This window comes from Arachis hypogaea, chromosome 1 (assembly GCF_003086295.3).
Source record: "Arachis hypogaea cultivar Tifrunner chromosome 1, arahy.Tifrunner.gnm2.J5K5, whole genome shotgun sequence".
Classification (NCBI taxonomy): domain Eukaryota; kingdom Viridiplantae; phylum Streptophyta; class Magnoliopsida; order Fabales; family Fabaceae; genus Arachis; species Arachis hypogaea.
The window spans coordinates 54,247,598-54,270,540 of NC_092036.1; positions in this window are offsets into that span (position 1 = coordinate 54,247,598).

Below are 22,943 nucleotides of genomic sequence, written 5' to 3' on the forward strand. Positions count from 1 at the left end.
ATTAATTAAATTTTATTTTATATTACTTAACAAGTAATTAAATTATTATATTCAAAATTTATTAACTAATTATTTTTTGTTAAATATATTATTATGCAATATAATTTTTTATCAAAATATTTATAAAAATATAATTTATTTAAATATTATATATAATACATAAAAATATTAATTTTTTTTTGTTTTTTCAATTTTTTTTGAAAAAATGAATAAATAATATATTTTTAATGCATGCCTACCAATTATATATTCACTTATATTAGTAGGAGTTAAACTAATGAAATTAACGTAACTAAAAATATCAAAAATTATATACAAAGTTACTATTGCAAAAATATAAGCACATACTCATTAAACAATTAAAAAAAATAATTATACCAATATATATGGGTTTGTCTAAGGAAAATTGAAAAAATAAATTATATTATTTATTCAGTTTTTTTAAATATTGAAAAAAATAAAAAAAATTAATATTTTCATGTATTATATATATTTTTTAAATAAATTATATTTTTACAAATATTTTGTTAAAAAATTATATTATACAATAATATATTTAACAAAAATAGTTAGTTAATAAGTTTTTTAAATATAATAATTTAATTATTTGTCAAGTAATATAAAATAAAATTTAATTATTTTATATTTTTATGTTGCAGTTTGAAATATTATTTTAATATGTTTTTTTAATATTATAAAAGTTTTTCATAATAATTAATCCTAATAAATAAAAAATATTTATATTTTTTGTATTTATATGTTTTATATTTTTTAGAATAAAAATTTTTTATCTTTATACAATAAAATAGATGATAACATTCTTAATATATATACTATCTATTAATTTTTTATATATATTAAATAATTGTAATAACAATATAATAATATTGAAATCAGGTAACATATTATGCTTTACGCTTAGATTTAACAAAATATATTTTTAATAAATTATATATGATAAAAACTATTTTGTGAAACACATTTGTACACCAATTATATATATATATATAAAAGTCCGGTCGAGTTAAAGAATAAAAATTTTGTAACACCTTACCACATAGAGCTTTACATTTAAGTTGTAAAACAGAGGTGGTGTGGCATTACTACCTCTAATCATAAACTATATACATATAGTAGTGGAAAGAATATAATACACTATGAGCCTTGAAAACAGGTGAAACAAAATTGCGAAAATAAAAGCACAACGCTAAGGAAACTAGATAACTTGCTTGCGAAAAAACCTAAAGATCATAAGTATAAATAAACAGAAAGTGAGACTAGAGGGTCAAAGATACAAAATATCTAGCTCCTAACTCATCCTGCGAAGTCAAGGCTGGCCGGAGAATATTTACATATATATTTACATATCCCAAAATGTCCAAAATATATAGGTAAAATCCTAGCTCTCCCTAAACCTTTAAGAGGAACAAAATAAAAAAGTTACTTAGAGAGAAAGCTAAGTACACATATACATAAACTAAATAACAAAAGAACCCAGGGACCACTCCGCATCAGAAGTCCAAACAACTTGCGAGGTGCCTCTCGACCTACATCTGAAAAACAACAACACAGTATGGGGTGAGAACCGGAGGTTTTCAGGATGGTAAAGGTGCCACGCATATAAGATATAAGGTTTTGGGAATGGTAAGGGCAATCCTAGAACGCCGACACTCAAATTGAAAAGCTTAAAAGTATTAAACAATACCATAAATAGAGGGTAGGTATCTAGGGAATTCTAAACTCAACTTAAACTTAAACTTAATACCCAACCTGTTCACCTTTCTTCCGTTCCTCCATCTCCAGAAAATTTACAAAGACAGACAAACAGACAATTGCAAGCACAAGTAGGAAACAAGTAGTGCAAGTAGCAATTATTACAATTAACATAATATATTCAGTTAGGCATTCTCACATAAGGCAGAGCAAACAAATAAATAGAATGCACATGATGTATGTATGTCCTATGGCTGATGAGGCTCATCTGTCGGTTATCAAGCCAACCTGACAAGTCCAAAACCCTTGGATTGTCCCTCGTCGCGCATCCCCATGAGTCTATGCATAGCTTTTTTCTCATTTCATTCATAATTCATACATTCATACATTCATATATAACTTACTCAATGGGGAATATCCATTCCTGGAAATTTATACGTGCCCGATCACTCTTACGACGTAGGGTCAACAGAGTTTTGAGTCTCAACCTGGAACACATGGTGGCAAGCCACGGTTCTGTACCTAGGAAAACTCGTATCTCAGATAACATTAAATTCATAAGCCACATAAGTATTCATAATCATTCATATTTATTACATAATTGTTCATTATAGCCATAGCATCATATATCCTTCATTCATACACATTCTCCTCATATACTCATCACTTTTAACATTTACTTTATTCCTAAGTTATCTCTATTACCTAGCTTCAAGTTATTACTAGAACTACCATTATGTTCAAGGGCTAAAAAGGGTGAAAACAGAGGTTTGGAGGTTCAAAATTGAGTTTTAAAACGCTAAATAACTTTGCTGAAAACAGAGGAGTCATGCGTACGCGTGGGCACGTGTACGCGTGGGCGTGCAAACGAATATTTTATACACTTTTTGGCATCATTTTCATATAGTTTTCATTCTGTTTTGTTTAAGTTTTATTATATTTTCATAGGTTTTAGTTTAAAATTCATATTTTTGGATTCTACTTTGAGTTTGTGTGTTTTAGGATAATTTCAGGTATTTTCTTTCTGAAATTGAGGAGCTTTGGAAGAAGTCTGATTCAGAGACAGAGAAAGGACTGCAGATGCTGTCAGGATCTGACCTCCGTGCACTCAAAGGAGCTTTTCTGGAGCTACAGAAGTTCAAATGGTGTGCCCTCAACGGCCATGAAAAGCTAACATCCAGGGCTTTCCCGAAATATATAATAGTGCATACTTTGATCTGGAAATGAAGGTCCGAAACTGGCGTTCAACGCCCCTAAGGAGTCCTAGCACGTGGAGACACCCTTAGCTCAGCCCAAACACTCACCAAATGGGCCCGGAAAGTAGATTTTTGCACTACTACACTAGTTTATCTTATTTCTATAATTCTTAGTTAGTAGATTAGTATATATATAGGAGAAGATCAACTGTGTTTTAGAGAACTCTCCGGCATATCTTATTTTTGAACATTGTTCCTTATACAGTATGAGTCACTAACCTCCTAAGGTTAAGGTTAGGAGCTTTGCTGATTCTTATGAATTAATAATATCACTATTCTACTTCAATCTATGCTTGATTCTATTCTAAGATGTATCTTCGTTCTTCAACCTTATGAATCGGATGACCCGTGACAATCATCCTCATTCTACATGGGTTCTTGCGAGTCCTTGACAGGATAGTACTGAACCACAAGCTTGATTATACATCTCTTAGACGGCTAATCCACGGCTTTGTTGGGGACTTCTCGAGACATCAATTTAGCCATGGTGCAGGGCGATTAGGGCCTTTGTGGTATAGGCTAGAACCAAAGGAGCAGCGTTCTTTGATCCGGAAGATCCGACTTTGTCTGTGGCGTTTTGAGTAGGATCACCAAGGAAATGGACTGGTAGAGCTTCACCCCCATCCAGATTGGATGACTGCTGACCCAGCATTTGATCTGAAGCAGAGGAGATTAATGATTGCTGACCCGGCGTTAATCATATACAGCCTGCCATAGAATGAATCAATCAGATGTTGGAGTAGATGGTGAGAAAAGTTGATCCAAAGGGAAGAAGCATCTGAGAAGCCTCAATCGTTCTCATACCATTGATATCACACATATCTAGTAACGTTTTATTTATTTTATCTGTTTTATGCATTTCTCGTGACAAACTATTTTTTCTGTCCGCCTGACTAAGATCTGCAAGGTATCCACTACTTGCTCAAACCAATAATCTCCGTGGGATCGATCCTCACTCACCTGAGGTATTACTTGGATGACCAGGTATACTTGCCGGTCTATCTATGCAAAACGTGTGGAGTCAATTTCGTGCACCACATATCTTGGCCGATTTCCACGTATTGTCCAAGGCAATCACTTAATCCACACACACAGCCCTACAAGTTCCAAAATCACCAAAACCTTGGCATCAATCCTCTACCAAGCCTCTAAATGTCACACATATCATACATATATACTTCAAAATTTAGAATTTACATATTAAAACCAAGAATTGACTAGGGCTAGAGACCTCACCATACCTACGGACCAGGAGAGCCAAATTCAACAAGCTCTACAAGTTAAATTGAACCTAGAGAACCAAAATTAACAAATTCTCAACTTGGATTCTCTTTAATTTTGAAAATTGAGGAATAGAAAATCTAGAGTAATAGAGTGATTTACCTATAAAATTATTCTGATGGATTCGTAGAGCTCGACGCGGTAGTCGCGTGGCCACAAACGGTGCGACGATCGGAGCTTGGATTAGCAAGATATGGTGGTTTTAATGGAGGTCAAGGGTTTTAGTTTTCTTCTTCCCTTTTCCAACAATGAAGGCGTGAATGAAGAGAGAAGGGGAAAGGAAGCTATGTCTTCTTCAATTGATGGGTTCGGTTCAACCGATTCGGTCCATTTGACCTAATTTTGAATCAAATTCTTTGAAATTAGTGTCAAAATTTTTGTTTTAATGAGCTCTATCCTATTTTAATATAAAATTTACATTTTTAATTTATTTTTTAAAATTTAATTTATTGACTAATTATTTTCTAATTTAACGGGGTTTACAAATTTAACTAGAAAAAAATATTTGGAACTAATAGAAAATAAAATATGATCTTATTTTATATTTTTTAATTATTACTAAAATAATTAGATGATATTAAATATAATAAATATTTAATTATAAATATTATATATATAACTATAAATATTAAATTTAAAAAATAATTTTAAATTATTATCTACTTAATATTATCATAAAATAAATAAGAATAAGAAAGATTAGAGGAGAGAGCCATGAGGTGCTATAAGTATGAAGAATAAAAGAATATAAGTAGTCACTATTACATACACACATATGATACATATACATAGTTGATACATATTATTTATTCATTTTTTCTAAAAAAATTAAAAAGTTAAAAAGTTAATATTTTCATATATTATATATAATTTTTAAATAAATTATATTTTTACAAGTATTTTGTTAAAAAATTATATAATATAATAATATATTTTACAAAAATAGTTAGTTAATAAGTTTTTTGAATATAATAATTTAATTATTTGTCAAATTATATAAAATAAAATTTAATCATTTTATATTTTTATGTTGCAATCTAAAATATTATTTTAATATATTTTTTAATATTATAAAAAAATTTTACATAATAATTAATCTTAATAAATAAAAAATACTTATATTTTTTGTATTTATATATTTTATATGTTTTAGAATAAAAAACTTTTATTTTTGTACAATAAAATAGGTAATAAACTTCCTAATATATATACTATCTATTAATTTTTTATATATATTAAATAATTGTAATAATAATATAATAATATTAAAATCAGGTAACATATTATGCTTTACTCTTAGATTTAACAAAATATATTTTTAATAAATTATATATGATAAATAAATATTTTGTGAAACACGTTTGTATACCAATTTTTTAATATATATAAAAGTCTGGTTGGATTAAAGAATAAAAATTTAACTAGACAAATAAAAAAATATTTTAAAATAAAATATGATCTTATTTTATATTTTTTAATTATTACTAAAACAATTGGATGATATTAAATATAATAAATATTTAATTATAAATATTATATATATAACTATAAATATTAAATTTAAAAAATAATTCTAAATTATTATCTACTTAATATTATCATAAAATAAACGAGAATAAGAAAGACTAGAGGGGAGAAGCATGAGGTAGTATAAGTATGAAGAATAAAAGAATATACAATAGTCACTATTACATACACACATATGATACATATACGTAGTTGATACATATTATTTATTATTTTTTATAAAAAAAATAAAAAAACAAAATGTTAATATTTTCATGTATTATATATAATTTTTAAATAAATTATATTTTTATAAATATTTTGATAAAAAATTATATTATATAATAATATTTTTAACAAAAAATAATTAGTTAATAAATTTTGAATATAATAATCTAATTATTCATCAAGTAATATAAAATAAAATTTAATTATTTTATATTTTTATGTTGTAGTTTAAGATATTTTTAATATAATTTTTAATATTATAAAAAAAATTTTGCATAATAATTAATTTTAATAAATAAAAAATATTTATGTTTTTGTTATTCATATATTTTATATTTATTTATTTAAAAATAAAAGATTATATTGTTAGTTAAAATATTATATATTAAAACATATTTATTTATATATTAAAATATTTTATATTTATTAGAGTCTATCAATACTCTTCTTTTAGTCTTTAATTTTCAATTAATAAAATTTAATAATATATATAAATGTAGCACATTTAATACATACATAATTATCGTGCTCATTTTATATATAAACCGCTTATTAACGTGTGTGTGTCTTTCTAATCTAATTAAAAAAAAAAACATGCGTGCCTTTTTTGGGTATTCATACCGTATAAAAATTGTTGTTTCTATTAAACTAAAGCATCAAGCATTTGACAAGAAGTAAGATCTTTTGTATTTTGCATGAATATGATTGATTTGGTTGATAGTGTCTATGTAGTGGTAGGCCTATTTATGCCCCCTTAAATTTGAGGTGATACGCGGAAAAAAGTTGTATATGGTTAGTTGATTATGATTTTTGTAACAATAATATTGCTATTTGAGTACCTATCTGCTTTATTTGAATAGAAAGATATAAGTATAATATTCACTTTAGTATCACTACTAGAAAATTAGTTATTACAGACGGATATTTCCGACGGATTTTATCCTACGGAAATACAGACGGAATTTCAGAGGGATTTTTTGTCGGAAAACAAAAAAAATGAATTAGCATAAATTACAGACGGAAAACAAAATCCGTCGATAATTTCGTCGGTAAAATTAATTTTTTCCGTGGAAAATGGTTATAGACGGAAAATTCGTCTGTAATTAAATAGAAAAAACGCTACATTTCATTAAATTATTACAGACAGAAAATCCGTCTGTAATTTAAAATTTTCCGTCGGAAAACCTAATTTTATCACCACCCTATCGAGCTCCATTCACTCCTGCCCTATGAACTCATTTTCTCATTTTCACCCTCATCCCTCTTCAAAGTTGTCGTCGAGTACTCTTCTCCTCCAGTAGAAGCTGCTGTCGCCGCCGGCGGGGATAGACCGTGGGTGCCGTCATCTGGGGAAGCTCTACTCGGTCCTCTTCGCATCGTTCCTCCTCTCCTCGCCGTCGCACGAAGTTCTGAGTTGAGCTCGTGGCGTCGCCGTCGCGAAGGGTTCCTCCCCTCCTCGCCGTGCGTCATTTCTGATTCACTGCTCCTGCCCCTTCTCTTCTTTGATTTTAGGTAACTCTGTCTCAAACTCTCATCGCGAGCTCACTCTGTCTCACACTCTCCGAGCTCACTTTATCAATCTTACTCTCACAACTTTTGCAAACCCTAGGAACAACATTATCAATCTTACTCTCACAACATTTGCAACCATCTATTCAGTTTAGTTGAGGTGAGATTCATTCATCGTGGCTTCCAATTTTATCTTGAGATCTCCAATTTATAAATTTAACTGTTTTGTTTTGATTTAACGCATTGATTTTTATCTGTTTCTTATTTGAAAATATTGAAATAAAAGGATGGTTGTGTTTGCTGGTTTGACATGCGGTGCAAAGATGTGGCGAGACTGGTTATGGATGTTAGCGTGGAACCCGTCACTTCCTTGTGTTTCAAGACTGGTGAGACCATTTTCTTCTTTTAAATGTCATTTGTTCTTAATATTTGTTTTAGTATCTATTTCACAAGGGATTCTAGTCATAAACTCTTTCTTTCAAGCTGAAAAGTGATTAACTAATCTTTTACTGATTGCAAATAGTTGTGCTTAGTGGTGCATCTTTACACTAATAACATGTTAATACCTTGACTCAAAAGATTAATGATACAGGAACTTAATGGCAGCTTGAAAGATAAATCATGCGGTTTCATATACAGGAACTGTATATTATGTTCTGTCCTGCTGAAGGCCACAAAAGAATGGAAGCCGCTGGAGAATTATAATTATAACAAAGAGGAGATAAACAAGGTAAACAGTATGACTTGTATTCAGTTATATTGCTATGCATTTTCTTGATCTTATTGAGTGTTTCTGCTGCTCTCTTGGCATGTGAAAACGAAACGCTGTCTTATATATCTGATTTCCCACCTGTAAATAAATGCTTGCATAACACAGGTTAATGTAAAAAGCTGAATGAATAATGTAACATTTTCATGGTTTTGCCTCACCTATTTCAGCATTTTACCATGCATAATTTTCCCATCAGTTTCTTATTCTAGTGTTTTCTCTTGCAAATATTTGTCAAATTCTCCTAAGCTTTATAAATGCCAAGTCATTTAGTTGGACAAGTGGTAAATAGAAAAATTAATATAAAATGAATTGTGGTGTATTTGTAGACACTACTTCACACTCTCTTCTACTTGTAGCTCAGAAATGTTAAGTGTAGTGTTTGTTTGAGATGCCATGTTTGTCTCTTGGTTTTCTTGCATGAGATTTTGAAATGGATTTTAATCATTGTTGTGAACACTAATTTGGTTCTGTGGTTTCTTGATCTACACAAACTATTGAATCGTTAAATTGGATTGCAGCATTACACCTGAACTAATATTTGCTTGCACATTCTTCCATTCTGCTATAATACAAACTGATCCTGCTATCCTTGATTCCTTGTATGGAGGTGCACTTTCTTTCTTTCTTTCTTCCATTCCTGCTATTCTTTTTTTGGGGGGGGAGATGGAATTGGAAGACAGTGTGTTGAATATCAAATACTATCCCTAGCCTTGGGGGAGATGGAATTCGATGAACCAATTATTACTAAATAATTGAATCACAGAAAAATTGAACAATTATTGCATGATGCAGGCAAATCTTGGGTGAGACTTTGAGCAATATGGCTGTCAAGGATCTCAAAAACCTTGAGACCAAATTGGAAAGAGGGATTAGCAAAATTCGTTCCAAGAAGGTATTTCTATACATAGATCTTTCTACTATTATTTTAGAAACTAAGAGTATATATATATATACATTATTGCTTTCAAATTAATTAATTACTTTATGTTTGTTCTACATCAGAACAAGCTGCTGTTTGCAGAGATAAGATTACATGCAGAAGAGGGTAAATGTTTATTTTTAACATTGATTATTATTTCTTTAGATTATATGGCTTTCAAATGTTGGTGACAACTAAATGTACTAAACTACTTTAATTTACAGGAAGGTAGACTTGCATAACAACAACCAGTTTCTTAGAGCTAAGGTATGCATGTGCATATTTCACATAACATATGTAATACCATGGCTAAAAAATATTTTTTGTTCTTTAACTTTCTTAAAAATTTTAAAAATATTCTTAAATTTTATTTTATTTTGATTTTGTCTTAAATTTTTTTAATTTACATCAAATATATTAAAAACAGTTAATTTTTTATTTTTAATATTTTTATCTCTGTGATTTCTTTTAATATTTTCAATGAGATTTTTATATCTTTTATGAGATTTACCTTGTTCGTTTAAAATTTTCCTGAATTTTGATTAAATTGAGCAGGAGAGAAGTGATTGATGAAGAAGGATGGTTGCATACAGGAGATATTGGAATGTGGTTACCTGGTGGTTGTCTCAAAATTATTGATAGGTGAGATAGTACCATCCTAATTATATTTCATATGTTTTAGTACTAAGCATGGCTTCTTAAAGTACTGTCCATCAATGAAGTGATACTAATCCCGTTGGGCTGCACATCTGCTGTGTTCATTGAGTAGACTATCAATGCATTTTAAGGTGAACCTTAGTATTATCTTCTTCAGGTGCTCTGTTCAATGAATGCCATTTTTGCAAGACTTCTAACTTAGCATTACTTCCATTTAACTTTTATATATTGGACTTCAGACAAATGAGCTAAAGTATATATTTTGTTGAAAGCTTGTTATTATTCCCTTTCTTTGAAATTCTTCCTTTTGATAATTCTTTTCAGTATGATTTTACCTGTTGCTATGCAAGGCATCTATTCTTGAGTCATACTCTTGACCTTTTCAATCTTAAAGAGTTTTCCTCTTTTTTCCTCCTGGTTTAAATTTAGATAAGCTGTGTTCTTTGGAGTCCTGTTTTCTAATTTGAATTTTAATAGTATCAAATAACTGCGGCATTGAAATTAGTCAATATTTAAAATATCTTTTGCCCATTCTTTCAGAGACAGATTTCTATTAGAGCTTTAATGCCCCCTCCTCGCCCCTCAAACAAGAAGCTGTCAAGGTGTAAATATATCAACCATTTTAAAATACCCCCATTTTAAAATGGTGAATCTTATGATAACTATGAACATGGTTATGACAACACTTAAAAAGGATATATTAAGCACTACCTGCTGCTTTGGCATTGGCAGCTGATCCACTTACCTCACTGATCGACACAGTGTTTGTCGGCCACATAGGTACTTATTATTACAGATGGTGAATTAGTTAGTTAGTTATCAGTAACTTTCTGTTAATAGGTTCTGTTTGTTTGGACATACATTTGATTGATGATTATTCTGTAGTACTTGTTCATGGAAAGTATTGCTAGTTTATGGATTAGATCTTGCTATACTGTTCCCTATGTTAAGAATATTAGCATGTCTTATTCAAGTTTTGGTTTCCTTAATTTTATCATGGGTAGTGTTAAGATCAAAAACCATTTATTGCTTTTGGTGAAATGGTTCTTCTCATGATACTAGATATTATATGATCCCTATATGAACTAGTTATTTTCTTCCATTATTTTCTTCCATTATTTTCTTCCATTCAAGAGTTTAATCCTTTAGGCAAAGATAGCTATCAAAATAATTGAATTTGAAGAAGATATAAGACAACAAGTGTGATAAAATGTGTGGTCAATAGCTATCAAAATAATATTCAGTTATGTTGGACTCAGATTGCTATTGTTCTTTGCAGTTCATATTTCATCTTCATCAAAAAAAGAAATAGCCACTTTCTTGAAGAAAGTCACCTCTCAGGAACCTAATCTTCATGTTGTTGACATTGATCTACCACTTATTGGAGTTTGTGCTCACAATTATTAAGTAAGGTTTAAATTTCTGCATAGAAAATGCACATGTTCTGCATATGATATTATGCACTCCACTTTTTTTGTTTTTCTCATTGATATCCATCTATCATGAGTATAAGATTAAATTAATCTCTATGAAGGTAATGACTTTGCTAATATGTGGAAACTATAATAAGATATTCAGTCATGTTTTGCTACATTTGTAAAAGTAGTTGTGTTCAATTAGCTGCTGTTATTTGTTGGCTGTCATTTTGGTGCTATGAATTTTTTATTTTATCTTGAGATTATGTTTAGGTGATGAACTTAATTCCAGGGAGAGGTGAGGAAGTATTTAAAAAATTGGAACAGTTTCTCTAGTTAAAATTTAGGTGTTTGCTACTCTGTTGATTGAATCAGTGCACAGGTCAATTCAACTAATTGACTTATTGTTCTTTCTTGCAATTGAACTAATCTATCATGTCAGAGTTGTTTGCGTCAGTTGACCTGTTCTGTTAGTTACAGGTTTACACTAATAATAATTTCCATTAAATTTGCACAGTTGGATTATTTATAGTGTATGCTTTGATTTACCTTGAATTATGACTCCTATTTGTAAAAGAGTGTACCAGAAATCCATTTCTTCAATGCCAGGTTTAAGGAATAAATAGGAGATGTTTTAGCTGCTCACGCTACATATATTCAGCAGACTGGTAAAGAGTCGGATTCTGATTTTGTGCAGAATGTTATATCAAGAGCCAATATGGAGAAACGTTTGGTATGCAATTAGCCTTTGCTACAATTGAAGAAAGCTTTACTCTTTGATGATAAGCTGATACAGAAAAGATGACTACATGTGCTACCTGTTACATTTTTTTTGCAGGGAAATATACCTGTGCACACATTATTGTCTAAATATTTATTATTCTATTTTTTTACTATTTTATTTATTTACTATCTGTTGTCATGTTAAAAGTGGACTTTAGTTACATTTCATGTAATTTAAGAGATGAATTCATGATTGGTTATCAATGACAAGACTTCATTTATAACTATTGACTTGATCAGTGAATTTTCCAGAATGAACTTGAGGCTGCTAAATCTGAGATTCAAAGTTGGCATTCTTCAATTCAAAATGAGCCTTGTGTACCTGCTGGTGCCACTCCTGGTTAGTTTGTCTTAGCAGGTAATAACTAATAAGTGTTTATCATAAAATGCAAAATTTTAATTTTGATTCTGGGGTTGCAGTAAATTCAATAATCACTTTTATTTCTAATGATATAAATGTTTTCAGGACTTACCAACTGAATCTGGAACTGTGATCCCCTATGTTCACTTGATGAAACAAGCTCACAAGATTTTGAGGACAGTTATATAGTCTTGTTATTTGCATAACTTAGTATAGTTGAACAATACATTGAGTTTATGTTTTGAATTATAGTTGATGTATCAACACACTTTGATGTATGGTTGTTACTTATTATTATAGTTGATGATCAATACATTTTGTTTATGTTTTGAATTATATTGACTTGCTTGTTTATAGTATTTTTCTTTTAGTTTGATAATACGATGAGTTTGTTTATTTTTTGAAATATTATAAATATTCGAATACAAATTAGATAAAAATTTGTATTAAATTTATATTTATTTTGTATGAAAACAAGCTTATTTTGTAATTAGAAAAATAAAAAAAAATTATTTTACCTTACTGATGGATTTACAGACGGATTTTCTGTCTGTAATCATCAGAGTATGAGATGATTTTCCAAAGTTCAAATTACAGACAGAAAATCTGTCGAAAAATTCGTTTGTAATTATAGACGGAAAATCTGTCTGAAAATCTGTCTGTAAGTTTATAATTACAGACAGAAAATCTGTCTGAAAATCCGTCTATAATTACAGACGGAAAATCTGTCTGAAAATCTGTCTGTAATTACAGACGAAAAATCCGTCTGAAAATTCGTCTGTAATTACAGACAAAAAATCCGTCTGAAATTTCGTCTGTAATTACAGACGGAAAATCCGTCGGAAAGTTCGTCGCCTTCGGAAAATGGAGAGAGAATTTACAGAGGGAAAATCCGTCGGTAACTGGTAAAAATCCGTCTGTAATTTTTCGACGGAAAAAAAATCCGTCGGTAAATAATTTCCGACGGGGCTTTTACAGAGGGACAAAATCCATCGGTAATTTCGTCGGTAACCAAAAATCCGTCTGTAATAAAGACTAAATCCGTCTATAAATCTGTCTGTATTAATCTATTTTCTAGTTGTGTATCTAAAATCTGATAACAAATTATCTTCTGAAAACTAAAATATACTCTTCGGATTTTTTTTTGTACACACACTTCGGATTTTATTAGTGTCCATTTTTAATTATTCACTTGGATTAAGAAGGTAATTTAATTATAAAATAAAAAGTGCATTAGAAAATCAACATGTACACAAAAAAATAATCACTAGTAAAACAATACATGTATTCATTCATACATAAATATATAGTAAATGATTTAATAACTAATTTTTAATATATACATAATATTTTTATAAAAGTATTGTGCATAAAAATATTATGTGCACACTAAAAATTAGTTATTATTTAACAATATTATTCAAACAATATTATTATTTATTAGTTATTATCCAAACAACATTATCCTTTACTAATTTTTAAAAATTTATTGCTTTTAAGAGATTAATTTTTATATTTTTATTTTAAAATTATAAATTTGATAAAATAATTTAAAATTTTAAAATAAATACTATTTAAAAATAAATATAAAAATTTATAAGTTATTTAAATTTTAGAATATATAAAGTTTATAAATTTAAATTAAATAAAATATCAAAAAAAATTATTATATCATTATTATGTGTAATAAAATAATAATAAACATTTATAAAGTAATTATTTATAAACATTATATAAATTTATTTATTTATTTTTTCAACCGTTAGGATTGAGATTCCAAATAATAGTTACATATAAGAACGAATGTAGTAGTTAACATTACATAGCAACAATTATTTCAACAACATGCATATCAAGGTTCTTGATCTTCTCTTCTTCTTCTTTTTCTTCTTCTTCTTTGATAACAATTATTTTGACCATCAAGATTCTTCTTCCTTCATTTATATTTTTCCATCACCTAATTATGTCGATGCTCGATTCGTTCTTCAAACAGAGTTTTAATAAATTAAAGCTTTGAGAATTAAGGTTAGTATTAATTAATAAACAATGATGGTAGTGGATGTTGGTGATAATTGTGGTCGAAAATAATGATGGGGAGAAGGAGAAGTTTAATTCTGATTTTACGCTCATCTGTGATGGTCTCACCATTTTTATCTCCGCAGGAAGTTTTGAAAGTGTAAACTGCTCCTCGTTTTTATCTTGTAACACTCTACTACACAGAGTTTTACGCTTAAGTCGTAGAACAGAGATAATGTGGTGTTACGTGTAAGAACTGCAATTTTCACGTAAAACCGTTTTAATAAAATAATTTTAGTGCCCAAAATAGATTCAAAATTTAGAAGTTTAATTTAAGAATATAAATGTGAAATTTGATTTCAGTGAATTTTTCTGAGTTGGAAAATGTATCTCTTTCAAAAAGTTTTTTGTAAAAAAGTGTACTGGCACTTAAGTTGGCTCTAATCTATCCAGTACCGCGTATTTTGGAAAAATAAAATTTTAAAAATTGATTTATTGTTTTGAAAGGACAAAAATAATTTAAAATAAAAAACTGGAGACTAATCTTAAAGGTTTTTGCCCAAAGTGGGCCAAACGGACCAAAAGCACTTACCGCATTGGACTGGGCCCAAGTCCAACATGTAAGTGCCCTAAATAAGAGGCATTTAGCCTCATTTTTCAGAAAAGAAAGAGAGATGGGCGGTGAGAAGAGAGTAGAGAGGAGGAAGAGAGTGCACTATTCATCCTCCACTTCCAGGAGCCATATCTTGAGTTACAGAGCTCCGATTGACGAGCCATTTGCGGCCACGTGAAAGTCTTGACGAGCTCTTCCTTTTTATCTAAATAAATTTGGTAAGGACTTGCGTCTTTATCCCCAGTTTCTAGCCCTAGATTTCTGTGCATTTTTTAGTTTGGTTTTTGAGTGAGTTTTGTGGTTTTGGTTGTTTAGGTGATCTCTAGTAGTGGGTAATTATTGGAAACTGCCCCAATTCTCTTTGGACAAGGTAAAGTTGCTCATAAACTCTTGTGATGTTGTATGTTATGGTTTCTAGGTTTTAATTTTGATATATATATATATATATATATATATATATATATATATATATATATATATATATATATATATGATGTTAGTTGAGCTTTGGTGGCTTGTTGGTGGGTCTTGGAAGCTTGTTTGAACTCATAATAGTGGTTTGAGCATATTGGGTATCGGACAAGGTATGGTTTCAGTTTTCTTTATGTAATATGTAATGTTTCTGGAAACTTAGGCTAGTTGTCCTTAAGATAGGATTGAATGTTTGGGTGTATGTTTAATGGTATGTGAGAGGATAACTTGTATGATTGTGATGATGATATGGAGTTTTGAGATGAGGAATACGTGAATTTGATAATGATTGTTGGTATTTAAGGATTATGAAGTTTGATATTGGATATGTGATTTATTGTTGTTGATAAGGGTTTGTTGATATGGTTGATGATTGATGATGATTATTAATGTTGTTGGTAAATTGAAGGCGAGTGTTGAGATTGTTGATAAATGATGTGGATTACGATGAGTTGATGATTTTTGGAATATGTTGATAAATCATGATGTTGAAATTGGTAAAGATGGTGTGAGAGATTGAGATTGAAATAAAATGAGATTGATTTTTATGTTTAATATTAATTGAATTATGATTGGTGAATGTGTTAGTGGAGGATTAATTTTAATGTTATATGTATTTGTGTTGATGATTGAGGATAGTGAAATATGATGGAAATGTTGTATGAATGGTGAATTGTGAACCAAGAGGGTAGATTGTGTTGTAAATGAAAGCTTTGTATTGTTTTGGTTGGATGTTGTTTGAGGACATGGAAAATTGAGATTTTGTGAGTTTTGGTAAGAGTTGGTTTTTGATAAACTTTGTTCGATCATAACTTTTGCCTCAATTTTCAAAATTGATTGGAACATGTTTGAAATTAAAGCTTATTGAAAACCCTTCAATTTGATATAAAGTTTGTAAAATTTGGATTTTTGTAAAGGAAGTTATGATCATTCAAAATTGGTGTTAAAAATCTAAAATTCTGCAAAGTTGCAGAATTTTATTATTTCTGGTATGTGCGCATGCACAGCCTTGTGCAGGCACAACCCTACGAAATTTTCAATCTGTGCGCACACACAAACCTGTGCGTACGCACATGTAGGGAAAGACTCCATGTTCGCAGCGCTGGCACAGCTTGTGCGCGCACATACCAATGAGAAATTACAACCTATGCGTACGCACAGCCCTGTGTGCACGCACAGCCCTGTCCGCACGCACATGTTGGGAAGGTGAGTCTGTTGAGGGCACTAGCACAGGTTGTGCGAACGAACAGACAATGTGAATTTTGGTACCTGTGCGTACGCACACCTCTATGCATTCGCACAATTTTTAAAACTTTTCCAGAGCGTGCGCGCGCACACCCCTATGTGTACGCACAAGTCCTGTTTCTCAAATTTTAACTTTGCTTTCAACTATTCTACCTTCCCAACAAGATTGTGAGCTTCTATTACACCATTTTAAGACTATTGGGCCTAGTTTTGGACATTTAAACCTTGGGAAAGAATTTAAGGGTTTTAGATGATATTATGTGGAAAAATTAGAAATCGGAGGCATAGGTTTCTGGTGTATTGAGGATGAGTTTGGTTGAGAGAGAAGTAAGAGTAGTGAATTGGGTGATGGTCGACAATGGATTGAGAAACTGGTGAACTAATGAGTTCGGAATGAAAATTATGAATCGATGATGGATGTGATGAGTTGAGGACTCAGAAAGGAATGAATGATCCTGATGAATGTTGAGAGTATATCAGGCACTATATCCTTGGAATGATAATGATTGAAAGAGAGTGTGACAGGCACTATATCCTTGGAATATTGAGAATTGATAATTGAAAGTTGATTGGTGATGAGCGGATAATTTATATGCTTTTTGGCATTCTTTTTAGTATGTTTTTAGTATATTTTAGTTAGTTTTTATTATATTTTTATTAGTTTTTAGTTAAAATTCACTTTTCTGGAGTTTACTATGAGTTTGTGTGTTTTTCTGAGATTTCAGGTATTTTCTGGCTGAAATTGAGGGTCCTGAGCAAAAATCTGATTCAGAGGCTGAAAAGGACTGCAGATGCTGTTGGATTCTGACCTCCCTGCACTCGAAGTGGATTTTCTGGAGCTACAAAAGCCCAATTGGCGCGCTCTCAACGGCGTTGGAAAGTAGACATTTTGAGCTTTCCAGCAATGTATAATAGTCTATACTTTGCCCAAGATTTGATGGCCCAAACCGGAGTTGCAAATCAGCTTCAGAATTCCCAGCGTTTAACGCCGAAACTGGCATAAAAATTGGAGTTAAACGCCCAAACTGGCATAAAAGCTGGCGTTTAACTCCAGAAAAAGTCTCTACACATGAAAGCTTTAATGCTCAGCCCAAGCACACACTAAGTGGACCCCAGAAGTGGATTTTTACGTCATTTACTCATTTATGTATACCCTAGGTTACTAGTTCACTATTAATAGGATATTTTGACATTGTATCTACACCTCATGACACATTACACGTTTCTCATTGTATCTTCTACGGTATGAGTCTCTAAACCCCATGGTTGGGGGTGAGGAGCTCCGCTGTGTCTTGATGGATTAATGCAATTACTACTGTTTTTCATTCAATCACGCTTGCTTCTATTCTAAGATATCACTTGTTCTTCAACCTAATGAATGTGATGATCCGTGACACTCATCATCATTCTTGCCTATGAACGTGTGCCTGACAACCACCTCCATTCTACTTTAGATTGAGTGAATATCTCTTGGATTATTTAATCAGAATCTTCGTGGTATAAGCTAGAATTGATGGCGGCATTCAAGAGAATCCGGAAGGTCTAAACCTTGTCTATGGTATTCTGAGTAGGATTCAAGGATTGAATGACTGTGACGAGCTTCAAACTCCTGAGGGTTGGGCGTTAGTGGCAGACGCAAAAGAATCACTGGATTCTATTCCAACCCGATTGAGAACCGACAGATGATTAGCCATGCTGTGACAGAGCGCGTTGAACATTTTCACTGAGAGGATGGAAGGTAGCCATTGACAACAGTGAAACCTTACATACAGCTTGCCATGGAAGGAGCCTTGCGTGCTTGAAGAAGAAGACGGTAGGAAAGCAGAGATTCGGAAGATAGAGCATCTCCAAAACCTCAACCTGTTCTCCATTACTACAAAACAAGTACTTAGTTCATGTTCTTTTACTTTTTACAATCAACCCTGATAATTATTGATATCCTGACTAAGAGTTACAAGATAACCATAGCTTGCTTCAAGCCGACAATCTCCGTGGGATCGACCCTTACTCACGTAAGGTATTACTTGGACGGCCCAGTGCACTTGCTGGTTAGTTGTGCGGTATTGCAAAAGTGTGATTGCAATTTCGTGCACCAAGTTTTTGGCGCCGTTGCCGGGGATTGTTCGAGTTTGGACAACTGACAGTTTATCTTGTTGCTTAGATTAGGACTGTTTTATTTTTGTTGGTTTAGAGTCTTTTATTTGAGTGTAGTTTTATATTTTAAGTTTAGTGTCAATTGCATGCTTTTGTTTTTCTTTTAATTTTCGAATTTGCATGTCCTTAGTCCCTTTTTGATCTTTAAAAATTCTAAGTTTGGTGTCTTCTTTGTATTTTCCTTTAGGTTTTTGAAAATTTGTGTTGATTTTTTTTAAAAATTCTAAGCTTGGTGTCATTTTGTTGTTTTTCTCTCTCCTCATTTCAAAAAAAAATCAAATCTTTTTCAAAACAAATTTTCAATCATATCTTTTTAATTGCTAATTCCAAAATCTTTTTAATTTAGTTTTCAATTTGCTTTGATTTTATTCTATTTTGGTTTTCAAATTTTTTTCTATTTTCCATGATTTTATTTTATATTTTCGGCTAAAAAAATAATAATAATCTACTTGCAATCCATATCATTTCCCTTTCTCCATCATGGACCTAAGTGGAATTGAGCAGTCCATAAGGACTCTGGGGTCATATGCTAACCCCATTACAGTTGCATATGGGAGTAGCATCTGTATACCTCCCATCAAAGCAAGCAGCTTTGAGCTAAATCCTCAACTCATTATCATGGTGCAGCAAAATTGCCAGTATTCCGGTCTTCCACAGGAAGAACCTACTGAGTTTCTGGCACAGTTCTTACAAATTGCTGACACAGTACGTGATAAAGAGGTGGATCAGGATGTCTACAGACTATTACTGTCCCCATTTGCTGTAAAAGATCAAGCTAAGAGGTGGTTGAATAACCAACCTACAGCAAGCATAAAGGCATGGAAACAGTTATCAGACAAATTCCTGAATCAATTTTACCCTCCAAAAAGGATGACACAGCTAAGGCTGGACATCCAAGGCTTTAAACAAGACGATAATGAATCCCTTTATAATGCCTGGGAGAGGTATAGAGGTATGCTAAGAAAATGCCCCTCTGAAATGTTTTCAGAGTGGGTACAGTTAGACATCTTCTACTATGGGCTTACAGAAAAAGCTCAGATGTCTCTAGACCACTCATCTGGTGGATCTATACATATGAGAAAGACGATTGAAGAGGCTCAAGAGCTTATAGACACTGTTGCTAGAAATCAATATTTGTACTCTAGCAATGAGTTCTCTACAAAAGAAGAAGTTATGGCAGTAGCCACTGATCCTAATCCTCAAGAACAGATGGTTGAGCTTAATCAGCAATTACACCTGATGACAAAATAGTTAGCAGAATTTAAAGAGATGCTCCAAGAAACTAAAATTGCTAACAATAACATAGAATCACAGTTGAATCAGGCAAAACAGCAGTTATCTAAACAGATAACAGAAGAATGCCAAGCAGTTCAACTGAGGAGTGGGAAGACATTGAATAACACTGCTCAAAGTAGCAAGAAGCCAATAAAGGAACAATTGACAGAGGATAACCAAACCACTGTCCAAAATCCCTCTGAGGACTGTAAGAGCCCAGAGAGGAATACTCTTGGCGTCCAAACGCCAGAAAAGGGGGAAAAGCTGGCGTTAAACGCTCATTCCCTGCCCAGTTCTGGCGTTCAAACGCCAGAAAAAGGGGGGAAAGTTGGCGTTAAACGCCCATTCTTCACCCAATCCTGGTGTTCAAACGCTAATGGGGAATCAGACACCTGAGAGTGCTGATAGTAGCCCCTCTAAAAAGGCTTCTCCAACCACCTCTGTAAGGAATAAACCTGCAGCAACTAAGGTTGATGAATATAAAGCCAAGATGCCTTATCCTCAGAAACTCCGCCAAGCGAAACAGGATAAGCAATTTGCCCGCTTTGTAGACTATTTAAGGACTCTTGAAATAAAGATTCCATTTGCAGAGGCACTTGAGCAAATACCTTCTTATGCTAAATTCATGAAAGAGATCTTAAGTCATAAGAAGGATTGGAGAGAAACTGAAAAAGTGTTTCTCACTGAAGAATGCAGTGCAGTCATTCTGAAAAGCTTACCAGAAAAGCTTCAAGATCCAGGAAGCTTTATGATACCATGCACATTAGAAGGTGCTTGCACCAAGACAGCCTTGTGTGACCTTGGAGCAAGTATTGGGTTGACTGAAGAAGTCAAACCAACCCGGATATGCCTTCAACTTGCTGATGGCTCCATTAAATATCCATCAGGCATAATTGAGGACATGACTGTCAAGGTTGGGCCATTCGCCTTTCCAACTGACTTTGTAGTGCTGGAAATGGAGGAGCACAAGAGTGCAACTCTCATTCTAGGAAGACCTTTCCTAGCAACTGGACGAACTCTTATTGATGTACAAAAAGGGGAAGTAACCCTGAGAGTCAATGAGGATGAGTTCAAGTTGAATGCTGTAAAAGCTATGCAGCATCCAGACACATCGAATGACTGCATGGGCACTGACATTATTGACTCTTTGGTGGAAGAGATCAATATGACAGAGAGTCTCGAATCAGAGCTAGAAGACATCTTTAAAGATGTTCAGCCTGATTTGGAGGAATCAGAGAGAATAATAGAACCTCTGAAAATCCCTCAGGAAGAGGAGAAACCTCCCAAACCTGAGCTCAAACCATTACCACCATCCCTGAAATATGCATTTCTGGGGGAAGGTGATACCTTTCCTGTAATCATAAGCTCTGCTTTAAATCCACATGAAGAGGATGCACTGATTCAAGTGCTAAGGACACACAAGACAACTCTTGGGTGGTCCATAAGTGATCTTAAGGGCATTAGCCCAGCAAGATGCATGCACAAGATCCTATTGGAGGATAATGCCAAACCAGTGGTCCAACCACAAAGGCGGCTAAATCCAGCCATGAAGGAGGTGGTGCAGAAAGAGGTCACTAAATTACTAGAGGCTGGGATTATTTATCCTATTTCTGATAGCCCCTGGGTGAGCCCTGTCCAAGTTGTCCCCAAGATGGGAGGCATGACAGTAGTTCATAATGAAAAAAATGAACTGGTTCCTACAAGAATAGTCACATGGTGGCATATGTGTATTGACTATAGAAGGCTCAATACAGCCACCAGAAAGGATCACTTTCCTTTACCATTCATAGACCAAATGCTAGAAAGACTAGCTGGTCAAGATTATTACTGCTTTTTGGATGGCTATTCAGGTTACAACCAAATTGCAGTAGATCCTTAAGACCAAGAGAAAACAGCATTCACTTGCCCTTCTGGCGTGTTTGCCTACAGGAGGATGCCTTTTGGTCTATGTAATGCTCCTGCAACCTTTCAGAGATGCATGCTATCCATCTTCTCTGATATGGTAGAGAAATTCCTGGAAGTCTTCATGGATGACTTCTCAGTATATGAAGACTCATTCAGCTCCTGTCTTAACCACCTAGCACTTGTCCTGAAAAGGTGCCAAGAGACTAACCTGGTTTTAAACTGGGAGAAATGTCACTTTATGGTGACTGAAGGAATTGTCCTTGGGCACAAAATTTCAAGCAAGGGAATAGAGGTGGATAAGGCAAAGGTAGAGGTAATTGAAAAATTACCACCACCTGCCAATGTTAAGGCAATCAGAAGCTTTCTGGGACATGCAGGATTCTACAGAAGGTTTATAAAGGATTTTTCAAAAATTGCTAAACCTCTGAGCAACCTGCTAGTTGCCGATACACCATTTGTGTTTGACACACAGTGTCTGCAGGCATTTGAGACCCTGAAAGCCAAGCTGGTCACAGCACCAGTTATCTCTGCACCAGACTGGACATTGCCATTCGAATTAATGTGTGATGCCAGTGACCATGCCATTGGTGCAGTGTTGGGAGAGAGGCATAACAAGCTTCTGCACGTCATTTATTATGCCAGCCATATTCTAAATGATGCACAGAAGAATTACACAACCACAGAAAAAGAGTTACTTGCAGTGGTCTATGCCATTGACAAGTTTAGATCCTATCTAGTGGGATCAAAGGTGATTGTGTACACTGACCATGCTGCTCTTAAATACATACTCACAAAGCAGGATTCAAAACCCAGGCTCATAAGATGGGTGTTGCTTCTGCAAGAGTTTGATATAGAAATAAGAGA